Source organism: Triticum aestivum, chromosome 4B (assembly GCF_018294505.1).
Source record: "Triticum aestivum cultivar Chinese Spring chromosome 4B, IWGSC CS RefSeq v2.1, whole genome shotgun sequence".
NCBI lineage: Eukaryota > Viridiplantae > Streptophyta > Magnoliopsida > Poales > Poaceae > Triticum > Triticum aestivum.
Genome location: NC_057804.1, coordinates 648,932,507 through 648,945,481, shown reverse-complemented (window position 1 = coordinate 648,945,481; position 12,975 = coordinate 648,932,507).

Genomic DNA, 12,975 nt, shown 5'->3' with positions numbered 1-12,975 from the left:
AGCGGCGTTGGAAGATCGGCCTCTCCCTGGCGGCGGCTAGGGTTCGAGCCGCCAGGGACGAGAGGAAAACTTTTTAAGGTCTGGCCACAGATTGTGCTGTTACCATGGATCTCTGTAGTTTTGCCGTACGGATCCAACGAACGCAACAGCTAGCTACTCCTAATCACGTACTCCGGCCGGCCGGGGTCCGGCCACGGACGGTAACACGTCGGCGGTCGTGAGCCAAGAGCTGTACGGTAGTCCTGCTAATAGCTCCTACTCCTATTGCTCCTGATCGACCATCAAGAGCCTTCCTTCTAGTACGAACGTACGTACGTAGTACGTACACATGCATGGCCACGCGCATTCTTCTTGCTCAGAAAGGGGTGTTTGAAAATTGAGAGATCGAAGGGTGTGGAAACGGCCACGTCCGTCTTGTGGGATGGGATGGGGATGTAATCGTGCATGGCGCTCACTCGCGCCGGCCCCTACTAGCTAGCTAGCCACCTTTGGCTCACTCGCCATGGCTCCAAATTCCGAGCATCGACCCTCACACATGCGTCCATGGAGACGGCCACCGATTACACCAACTAAACAATACTCCTACAGCATGCGAAATATATAAGCCATCCAGCTAGTAGTCCATGCACGTTCTCTCTCCGATGATTCATCATCTGATGTAACAAATATCTAATTTAGCGGGCAGATCATGTGCCCAAGCTCCAGTCCAGGCCACACAACGCCTGGTTTAATAAATAGACAATGCATGGCACGGCCGGAGCCACCGTGTGACACCTGAGAAAAGGTGTGGGTACTATGGATGTGGACGAAATTGTACTATACGTGTTGTACACAGTTGGCGGGTGCGCTTTAACGCTTTAGCTTCCTCGTTGTGGCCACCGTATATATATCTTTTCCTGGCCGATGATTGGAGTCCAAGGAGTCTTGTGCTAGCACCTGGCATGCATACTCCGGCCGGCCGTACGTGCGTGTTTTGTAGTGCATCCAGAAGTAACACGTACATTGCACTACTCACATACTCCCATGATTGATGATTCGTATCGTGTCATCCACCTGGCTCGCATACTAGTGGCAGAACATGCGTGCATGGTTGGTAGTAGTCAGGACACCAGGCGGAAACCTGCAAAGATGTTCCAAGTTTTCAGATGCGTGCCTGTTAGAAACCTAGACTGCTACTAGCTCAAAAACGGCGAGAGGAGGTTTTGTGCCGCGTAAAGATTGCAGCGTTTTCTGTCTTGTTTTATTTCCTTGTAACGAAAACGGGAAACGGATCGTGTCCGAGCTTTGCGGCCGCGCCATCCCACGGGCACTCTCGCACGTCCTAGCGATGCCACCGCGCGTGCTTGACTTCGTGCCATCCCACGATACACGCTCGGCAGCTCGATCCTATCTAAAAGCAAAAGAACCGGTAATGGCACAAACAGACTCGTGCACATGCGGTAGAGTTCAGAAAGCAAAAACTACCTAAACTAGATACAATGGCGCCAGGATTATAAGGTCAACAAATCACACCCTAATCCTGGTGTCCATTTGATACTTCTACGATGCCGAGCTTGAGTCGCATCTCCGAGAACTTGACACGCCCCAGCGCCTTGGTCAGGATGTCAGCGAGTTGTTCATTTGTGCTCACATGGTCAATGTCCACCAGGCCTTCCTCAATGCAATGACGAATGTAATGAAAACGAATGCCGATGTGCTTACTTCGTTCATGGTGCACTGGGTTCTTGCTCAGCTCAATCGTGGACTTGTTGTCCACGTACAACTTCACTGTCACGCCAGGCTTATTCGTCAGCTCGGCGAGGAGCCTCCTCAACCAGACAGCTTGGCAACCTGCCTTCGCCGCTGCGATATACTCCGCCTCGCAAGACGAGAGAGCCACCACCAATTGCTTCTGAGACATCCACGTGATGATGCCGGAGTCGAGGAGGAATACGACGCCGGTGGTGCTCTTTCGGTCATCAATATCTCCAGCGAAATCGCTGTCACTGAACCCCACCAAACTGGGCTCGCTAGTGGCGCCCTTCACGTACCTGCACCCGTAGCCGGCTGTCCCGCTGATGTAGCGCAAAATCTGCCTCACATCAGCCCAGTGTGAAGCAGTGGGTGCCTCCATGTACCTGCTCACTATCCCGACGGCATGCGTGATGTCGGGGCGTGTATTGCAGAGGTACCGGAGACTGCCGACGATGCTTCGGTAGTTAGTGGCGTCCATCACATCTCCGCCGCGCGCCTTACTCAGCTGCAGGCGGTTCAGCATTGGGGTGTGACAGGCATTGCAGCCCGCCATGCCTGCAGCTTCCAAAATCTTCCCCGCGTAGGCTTTCTGACAGAGTGTGATCGTGCCCGCCTCTTGCCTGACCTTGATCCCCAAATAGTAGTTCAGGAGACCGAGATCGCTCATCTCGAACAGCTCGTGCATCTGATCCTTGAATGCGGCTATCTCGTTGGCGTCCGTGCCGGTGATGATCAGGTCATCGACGTAGACGCCGACGAGCAGCGTGGCCGTGTTGCTGTTCCTCTTGTACATGGCTGCTCGACGGTGCTCCTCTCGAAACCGACTAGGTGTAGCCGGACTTGACAGCATTCTAATTAGCTCGTATTGCCAGGCCAGCTAGCTTTAAGGTAATACATGCCCGCACTTTTTGCACGATTGTCACAACGTACAAACCAACGAATGTTCATCCACTCCAGACTACCAGCAGCGCTGGTCAATATATGTCTTCCTCGGCTAAACTTGAGCTGCAAAACTTTGCATAGTTGATGTAGTAGTTGCCACACTAGCTAGAGGTGGTACGGTGATTCTGGATTAATTACTAGGTGTAAGGGGTACGTGCCGCCGTACATGCATGGATGGACATTTTGCACGGTTGATCTGAAAAAGGTACGTAGTTGATACAGTAACTACCTCACAAGGTGACGCTGAATTAACTAGCACCCAGCTGGTGTACATATCACTGATCTGTTTTTAATCAATCAGTGTCAGACAAGCTCACATGCCTGTTTATGAGCGGAAGCCGGGGAGCTGGACAATAGTGAGTACATGAGCAGTGAGGTTGGGGCCAAGTGAAGTGAAGCGTGTGGAAATTCGGTGACCGTTCCAAAAAAAATGTGAAACGAAGCTGCCACAGCTGAGCTTTGGATGACACCGCATGCATGCATGCAATCAAACAACTTTTTAATCAGGCCCCTCCCAAGCTAATGGGATGACACGTCGCCGGCCGGAGATATTAACCCCAGGTCCCAGCAGCTCGATCGGTCGCAGCACCTCACATGCATGCAGATGCGGCCGTACGAGGCGCGCGGTGATGAAGATTAAATAGCGGGCCACGTCCCTAATTAACCTCTGCCGCCGCGTACGCACCACGTCCACGCATGCACGCACCTGCCAATATTCCGGCGTATGTACGAAGAATCGAATCGCATCACTGATCCCATCTTACATAGTTAAACAAGAACCTTAGTTAGGCACAGTTGTTGAGCTTAGCTAGGCTTAGTTAGCCTTAGTGCTCACATGTGCGCATGATGGATCGATCACCACCAGGTTAAGCAACCAATTTGTTTAGTCGTTTGTTAAGAGGGGAGAAGCGACCCAAAGGTGCCGGAGCATTCCGCACTTGCCAAGCTAGGCACTATCTACTGGAAAAACATGCATACGCGTACGGTGCAATTGCCCTTGATCAGTTGCTCTTCCTAACTTTCTCTAACAACAAAATCATCTAAGATTCAACTTTGACTCCTCAATAGAAATAGAATTTCCGCAAGAGCAAAAGGACTCCTCAATAGGATTGTCTATTTCTCTAAAACACGCGCGTGCATCTTCATATCATTTCAGGAAGAAGAAAAATACTAGTGCTTTACATGGACGCACAACTCTAGAAAAAAAAAAGGAGGAAAACAATCGAATCTATGGAAATGAACGATTTTAGTTAGCAGTCTCATTTGGACTCGCCACCATGCAGCCATGCTCGGTTCTCCTTTGTGTTACTTCTTGGGCAGAATTTTATTGCCGTTTTCACGGAACTTGTGTAACAATATCCTCTTCTTAATTAATGAAAATGGGTAATCTTTTGCGTAGTTTCAAAAGAAAATAAATTCTTGGGCAGAATTGCTTCCAGGCTAAATTTTTAGCATGGGCAACACGCCAAATTAATTATTCCAGTTTTTACCACCCATGTTTCGCTTTTGTGACAGATTTGACCCCTTTTCGAAAAACTCTTGCAGCTGACAGGTGTGACTTACCTCAAGGGCAAATCAGAAAAAACCAATCAGGTTTAGTGCGCTTGATAGGTTCACTCTTGAAAAACTAACCATAATCAAACCAGTGAAAAAAAAACACCTACGTGGCATGCCAACTCAACACCAAATTGGGGAAAAAATAAATTGAGGGTAAGGGCATTTCTAACCGACCCCTTCTAACCGGTTAGAGGAGTAAAAATATGGTTTTTACTCCTCTAACCAGCACCTAGCCGATCTCTTATATGCCGTAAGGGAGTAAATTTTTAACTCTCTTCCCAGAATTCTCCTTATATTTACTCCATCCCGTCGCGGCTGAGTAAAAGCCGCGCCTCTCCTTCACTGCCTTTCCCCTTCCCTCCCATGCCGCATCTGCGCCAACGCTGCCCCTCCCACCCTCCCACGTCACCCGCCCGCTGCCGCGGAAGCTCCGTAGGCTCTGCCGCTGTCCTCTACCACTTTGATTTGTGCCTCCTCGTCCCGTCGCTGGCGAAAAAGCGGTGGATCTGTGGCTCCTCCTGCCACCGCTGGATGGGTTTGGCATTTCCGGACGTCGGTGGCTCCTCCTTGCCATGGATTGGCCGGGAAGCAGGCCGCACAGCATCGACACGCCTCTGCACCGCATGCAGGTACCGACTTCTCCTCTAGCCACTCAAATCTCTCCCATCGAAGGTTCGCCAGAAAATACACGCCCGACAGTTGTCGGGCTCGGCCTGGCGCAACGGCGAGCTGTTTGCCAGTCATACAGTGCGACGACTGCACGCGACAGTTGGTGAGCCGAGTTTCTACCATGCCGCAACATCCCGGAAGGGTGTTCTTCAAATGCACAAATGATGGGGTATGTGCTCGTTTTGATTCGGTTCTTCACCGGATTCGGTTCTTCTCGACCTCATTGTTTGCTCATCCATGTGTGTAGGATGATGGACGCAAGTAAGAATACATTGATCTAAAATGTCTAATTGTGGTTCTTGTTTTCTTTGTTCTTACTCTCGTAGCAAAGAATTGGTGAATTATTATGTACTTCAGTGTCGTTGAATGAAATAAAGAAGCAAAAAGAATGTGGTTTGGTGGCCGAAAATGAAATGCAAATGAAGAAAACAATTTACTCCGTTAAATATAGGGGACCGGCTAGGTCCGGTGAAATTTTAGTGGAGTATATATACTCCACTAACCCTTTTACTCCCTTAACATTTATGGGATCAGTTAGAAATGCTCTAAATTCAGTTAGAATGAGGTAAAATGTGGCACAAAGTGCATCTATTGGGGTATAAATTATGTTTTTTTTGTTGCAACATGGATAAAATCTGTCACATAAGTGAAACATGGAGGTAAATGGTGGGATTTAATGAGTTAATTAGAATGGGCCTGGCTGGCACGTGGATAACATGGACGATGCAGAGGAACCAAAACAAGATGACAAGGGTGTACTTGTGTTCCCACCAAGCACGGCTTTGGCTTTTGTGCTGCACAATTTTTATCTTGCACCGATCGAGGAAGGTGACATGTTCCATCACACACGCTACTATGCTTTCGCCGTCTAATTATCTTTAATTAGCCCTCGATCGAACTCCAGCCAGTTATTAGTGCCCCTGGCTAGCTCGGTTAGAGCGCGACACACACATACACCGCAGTGATTAGAATAGTATCATGGGATGGATGGATGGATGGATGCATGATTGCTGGATCGATCTTGAGAAATGAATTTTGTCGATCAGAACAGAAGAGGGCACCACGAAAACGTGCCTGCCTGTCGGCGACACTCAGGACCGCTTGCTTCGCTTCCTTGCTTTTACCCGATCTTCATCGGTTAATTATTAATCTACTATAGTAGTAGTACTAGTACTCACTTGTCATGCAAGCGCGGAGACTAAAGCACGGTATATGCAATTGCCCTGTACTGTACTAGCGTTAGTGGAACCATTTTTTTTTTTGATAGGTGCGTTAGTGGAACCATTAGCTTAGGTAGAAGCTTAAAAAAGCCTTACTAGCTAGAACTCAGAACATGCACGATTGCAGTACGACCGTGTGTGGTGCAAAAGGTAACAACACAAAGAAGTTGGGCTGATTAATTAAGTTGTTGGCCGGTTACGTCGACGGTCGATCGATAACAGCCGACACGACTGAAGGCATCCGATCGATGGAGTTAAAACAAGGATTTAACAAGTACTGTACTCTCTTTTCCTGTTATTCCATGCTAATTGTGCTGAGCCTTTCACAAGACCTCGTAGCCTAGCTAGCCAGGGGCTTCACACCGTTTGAACAGACGGCCGACAAGCAGCCGTGACTTTGGCTTTTCAAAACTTTCCTCCCGTTGAAACACAGTCGCTGCCGCCGATCGGTCCATCGAAAAGCCAAAGATATCGTCTGTCGTATATCACTAGGCGAATCAAACCTATCTCTAGGCTCTATGTATGTATAGAGCATAACAGTGTGATTTCTTCGTTTGACCCTGAATCGTCCCGCTCAACAGGTCTCCCGCCAGCGTGCATGCACCCAAACCGAAACGGAGAGCAGTCTCCAACTCTTGGACTGATCGATCAGACATCACCCTCCGGCCCTCGCTATTTTCTTTATTCATTCAAGCATAGCATGCATGCATCACGTACGCTGTGCTGCGTACGTGAAAAGCTAGTAGTAACTGAGACCTCAAGAGGCCGATCCGGATCCTGCACCGCTTTTGTCGCAACATGCATGCGCCTCATGAAATGTTATGCGCACTTGATGCCCTGTTCGTTCCTTCCGGTAGTACGTACTAAACATCGTCTTTTGATAGATCTGATCGGCCAGTTAGTGTTCTCGTGAACAAAAACGATGGCGATTCATGGTCTTACACGGAGTGCAGTGATGTTCAACGGGACGGTAGTTGCGACGGACGATGTGACGAGGCAGAGCTGCTTTGCACGCGGAGTGCAGCTGACCAACAACCATATCACAATTTAGTGCTAGCTAGTGGCCTCCTAGTTAAACCCTGATTGGTTGATTAACCAAAAGCTCACTCTCTGCGTAGTGATCAATCATATCTTAGCTTCCTCGTAAGGAAAGGTATCTACCAAAGATATCGTATCAGTGGCAACTGTTAAAATATAGAGTTGTAATCTTAACCTCCTTCCTTCTCTTGTATTCTACCCAAACTCTTTCTGTTATAACCTTGTACGTCAAGCCAGGCTTCGGCCACGCATCAATATAAACTACCACGCGGCTCCCTCGATGGAGTTGGAACGCTTCATATCTTTCATGGTAATCAGAGCCACCTCTTCTCATACATCTAGCCACAATCCAAAACCCTAGAAACCACACATCATCGTCTCCATGGCTTCCTCCGCCGGCGTCTCCCTCAACCTTGGATCGCCGCCGTCTGAGAAGCTCGCAAGAGGTAATTTCATCCTCTGGAAGACGCAGGTCCTCCCAGCCCTGCGAGGCGCGCAGGTGACGGGGCTCCTGGACAACACCGATGCCGCTCCACCCAAGATGGTGGAGATCACGAAGGCAGACAAGACCACGGCCCTAGAGCCGAATCCCCTATACGGACCCTGGATCGCCAAAGATCAGCAGGTTCTATCATACCTTCTCAATTCCATGTCTCCAGAAATTCTTGCACAAGTTGTTGGGAAAGATTCCACCTTTGAGCTCTGGACGACGGTGACAAATCTCTTCGCCTCACAATCTCAGTCTCGGATTACTAATCTGAGAATCGCCATCACCAATACCAAGAAGGGCTCGATGTCAAGCTCGGCGTATATGGCGAAGATGAAAAGTCTTGGGGATGAACTAGCTGCTGCAGGTCGTCCCGTATCTGATCCGGAGATGGTGGACTATATTCTGGCCGGACTGGACCGCGACTACGACCCCGTGGTGGCGGCGATCGGCGCTGTCAAAAACATCATCACGGCCGACGATCTTTTTGCCCAGATTGCTGCCTTTGATCAAAGGATGGAGATGCTAGGCGACTCATCTTCAGGCGGGTTCCATTCATCCGCTAATGCGGTCTACAGAGGCCGTGGCCAGTCCCGTGGCAGATCTCGCGGGCGTGGAGGAAGAGGCCGTGGCCGTGGTGATCGTGGTGACCGCGGTGACCGACAGTCGTCTTCCTCCAATGGAGGCGGCGGATTCAGAGGCCGTCCTCGACAGCAACAGCAACAGCAGGTTCGTGAGCAACAGCATGACTATCCAGAATGTCAGATATGCTACAGACACCATCCAGGAGGTGCACGAGTTTGCTGGTGGCGTTATGAAGAAAACGACCAGGAAGAAAAGGAGGCGCATGCAGTCTCCTATGGCGTGGACACCAACTGGTACGCCGACAGTGCAGCAACAAACCACATCACAGGTGAACTTGACAAGTTGACGATGCAGGAGAAGTACAATGGAGGCGACCAAATTCGCACGGCAAGCGGTTGTGGTATGGATATCACACACATTGGCAGTTCAATTGTTAAAACCCCCGTGAAAAATTTACACTTGACCAATGTCTTGCATGTTCCTCAAACCTCTAAAAATCTTGTTTCCGTTCATCGATTCACTCTTGATAACAATGTTCTTATTGAATTCTATCCTTATTTTTTCTTGGTTAAGGACTTGAAAACAAGGAGAGTCATTCTTAGAGGACGGTGCGTGGGAGGACTCTACCCACTCATATCATCATCATCTTCTTCTTCCTCATGGTCCAATAAACAAGCAAATATTGTCACCAAGCTATCTACATCAAGGTGGCATAGTTGTTTAGGTCATCCATCTTCAGTCATAGTTAGATATGTTCTTAGCAAAAATAAACTCTCTTATGAGCCTAGTAGTGAGTCAGTTTGTGATCCGTGTCAACAAGCAAAAAGTCATCAATTACCTTACCCAATTTCTACTAGTGTGTCTACTGCCCCTTTACAACTTATCTTTTCAGATGTATGGGGGCCAGCTCCTACTTCAGTTGGTAGATTTTCCTATTATGTAAGTTTTATTGATGACTATAGTAAATTTACTTGGATTTATCTGTTGAAAAAGCGATCTGATGTATTCCAAGTTTTCCTCAATTTCCAAAATCTTGTTGAACGCAAACTGAACTCTAAAATCATTGCTATGCAAAGTGACTGGGGTGGTGAGTATGAAAAACTAAATTCTTTCTTTCAAAAGCTTGGCATATCACACCATGTATCTTGTCCTCATGCTCACCAACAAAATGGATCCGCTGAAAGAAAGCACCGTCACATAGTTGATATGGGGCTTGCCTTGTTAGCAAATGCTTCCATGCCGCTTAAATTTTGGGATGAAGCATTCTTAACTGCTACATATCTCATCAACTTGCTTCCACGTAAAGTTATCAAATTTGAAACACCCATTACACGACTTCTTGGTGTCACACCCAACTATACATCTCTTCGTATTTTTGGTTGTGCCTGTTGGCCCAATCTTCGGCCTTACAACACACGCAAACTCACTTTCCGCTCAAAACGGTGTGTCTTTTTAGGCTATAGCCCCATGCATAAAGGGGTCAAGTGCCTTGATGTTCCTACTGGCCGGGTGTATATATCCAGAGATGTTGTATTTGATGAGTCCGTGTTTCCCTTTGCATCCCTTCATCCTAATGCTGGTGCACTTCTCCGCAAAGAAATTCTTCTTCTTCCTTCACATCTTCGGTCTTTTGATCATGGGGGCGACAACAATTGTACTAACCAATGTGATGATATTCCTGCTGGTACTGGTCTTTCTCTTATGTTTGTACAGGTCCCTGGAGAAAACGGTGCTCAAAATGACCAAGATCTCGAAAATATGGCTGGTTTTGATCCTATATTTCATGCTGAGGAAGGAGACGAAGCTGGCACAGATGACGAAGAAGATCTGGCGGCGCCTGCCACCCCTGCACGCGCGCAGATCTCGGATCACGCGACCGCATCCGCCTCGGATCGAGCCCCTGATGGCTCCAGTCCTGGATCCAGGGCGGGCCACTCCCGTGCTGCCGCGCCAGCTTCAGGCGGGACCAGCAGCGTGGCCGAATCCCCCTCGCCCCGCGCGCCAGCGTCAGGCGGGACCAGCGGCGGGACCAGATCCTCCCCGCACCACGCGCGCATCCAGTCGCGTTCGGGTGGCGGATCCTCTGCGTCGGTGCCTGCAGGAGGGGCAGCCACACCAGAAGCCACATGATCCCCTGCGCATATGACGACAAATCAGTCCACTGCATCAGCAGATTCTCCTGGATCTTCTGTGGCAAGTATACTAGCGGTGCAGCGAGAGGTTTCTTCACGTGTTATGACCCGGCTACAGAAAAGTATACGGAATCCTAAAATTAGGAAATATGGAACTATACCATATGGAATGTTGTGTATTTCAGGAGAACCAACATCGTTGAAGAGTGCACTTGATGATCCTAAATGGAAAAAGGCAATGGATGAGGAGTATTCTGCGCTCATGAGGAATAAGACTTGGCATCTTGTACCAAATCAGAGAGGTAAAAATATTATTGATTGCAAATGGGTGTATAGAATTAAGAAGAAGGCAGATGGCTCCATTGACAGATATAAGGCACGTCTAGTTGCAAAGGGCTTTAACCAACGTTATGGCATTGACTATGAGGACACCTTTAGTCCCGTTGTGAAAGCTGCAACTATCAGACTTGTGTTAGCCATTGCTGTATCCAGAGGATGGAGTTTAAGGCAGCTAGATGTACAGAATGCGTTTCTGCATGGTGTTCTGGAAGAGGAAGTGTTTATGAGACAACCACCTGGGTATGAGAGTAAGAAATTGCCACAGTATGTCTGCAAGCTTGATAAAGCACTCTATGGTCTAAAGCAAGCACCCAGAGCATGGTATTCCAGATTGAGCTCACAGTTAAAATATCTTGGCTTTGTTGCTTCCAAGGCTGACACATCCTTATTTATTTATAACAAGGCAGGAGTAGTCATTTTTGTGCTTATATATGTTGATGATATCATAGTTGCAAGTTCTTCACAAAATGCTACTAATGCTCTTTTGCATGATTTGAGCTCAGAGTTTGCCTTGAAGGACCTAGGTGATTTGCATTTCTTCTTGGGTATTGAAGTCAAGAAAACTCAAGATGGTATTGTGTTAAATCAGGAAAAATATATTCTTGAGCTTCTATCTCGCATGGGGATGAAAAATTGCAAGCCAATGTCTACACCTTTATCCTCCTCAGAAAGTCTCTCAGCATATGAGGGTGAGCCACTTCAAGAGGAGGAGAGTACAAGGTATAGGAGTACTGTGGGAGCACTACAATATTTAACTCTCACACGTCCAGATATCTCATTTGTTGTCAACAAGGTTTGTCAATATCTTCATGCACCTACTTCTGCACATTGGTCAGCTGTCAAGAGGATTGTGAGATATGTGAAACATACTATGGGAATAGGACTTCATTTCAAACGGTCTAATTCTTCTCTTGTGAGTGCATTCTCTGATGCTGACTGGGCAGGATGTAGTGATGACAGAAGATCAACTGGAGGTTTTGCAGTGTTCTTTGGATCTAATCTTATCTCCTGGAGTGCTAGAAAGCAAGCTACTGTGTCACGCTCAAGTACAGAAGCTGAATACAAGTCTTTGGCTAATGCAACTGCTGAGATCATTTGGGTTGAATCACTTCTTGAGGAATTGGGAATCAAGAAGAATCGTACCTCATGTTTATGGTGTGATAATTTGGGAGCAACATATCTGTCTGCAAATCCAGTGTTCCATGCCAGGACAAAGCACATAGAAATTGATTTTCACTTTGTACGAGAAAGGGTTGCGGCAAAGAAACTTGAGATTCGATTTATTCCTTCTAAGGATCAAGTGGCTGACGGTTTTACAAAAGCACTACCAGCAAGACCATTTGAAGAATTCAAGAGTAATCTTAACTTAGGTTAGTTGAGATTAAGGGAGGGTGTTAGAATATAGAGTTGTAATCTTAACCTCCTTCCTTCTCTTGTATTCTACCCAAACTCTTTCTGTTATAACCTTGTACGTCAAGCCAGGCTTCGGCCACGCATCAATATAAACTACCACGCGGCTCCCTCGATGGAGTTGGAACGCTTCATATCTTTCAGCAACTAGCAAATAGTACATCCTCCCTACACTGGTATTAATCGGTTGACACTTGCCAGTGCGGTTGGAGAAATTTATAACAAGGAAAATTGCCTGTCATTATTCGTTTATACGAAGGTTGCATTATTTGGACCACGGTACCTTGACTACAAATCATGGCCGGAAAAGCCATACAAAAAAACAAGAATGTTGTGTGCTACCCGTTTCAAGAAATTGAAATTGGCGAGGCCTTTCTGTCCCCAAGTTAAATAATATTAATACAAAAATAACATTCCGACCAAGTTTTTGTTCAACAGTTATTCTGCTCCCGATCGAGTTGGTTTGGAATGGACCAGCTTTCCTTGGATTACAGAATCTGTGTTCGTTAGTTTATCGTGTGGAGCAAGAAAACATCCATTGAAACATTTGTGGACTATTATAATATTATAAAAAGATACTTCCGATAATGTTGTACAAATATGTGTAGGAAGAAGTTCTTATTTATAATGACCTACTTAACTTGAAGAGATGGGAAACATAGCAAAAACGTATGCATGCTGTGGTTAAGCCTGTTTTAAGGCAAATAAACGTCAATAACTTTGTCCCAAAACAAATAAACTGGGTTCTCATTTCTATCTCTAACATTAACTCACTTTTTTCCTCATGAGGTAGTAGTTGAGGCGCGGAAGCAGCTTGGATGATGGCGGGGACAACAGCTCCACCTTCTTGGTGCTGGGGTGA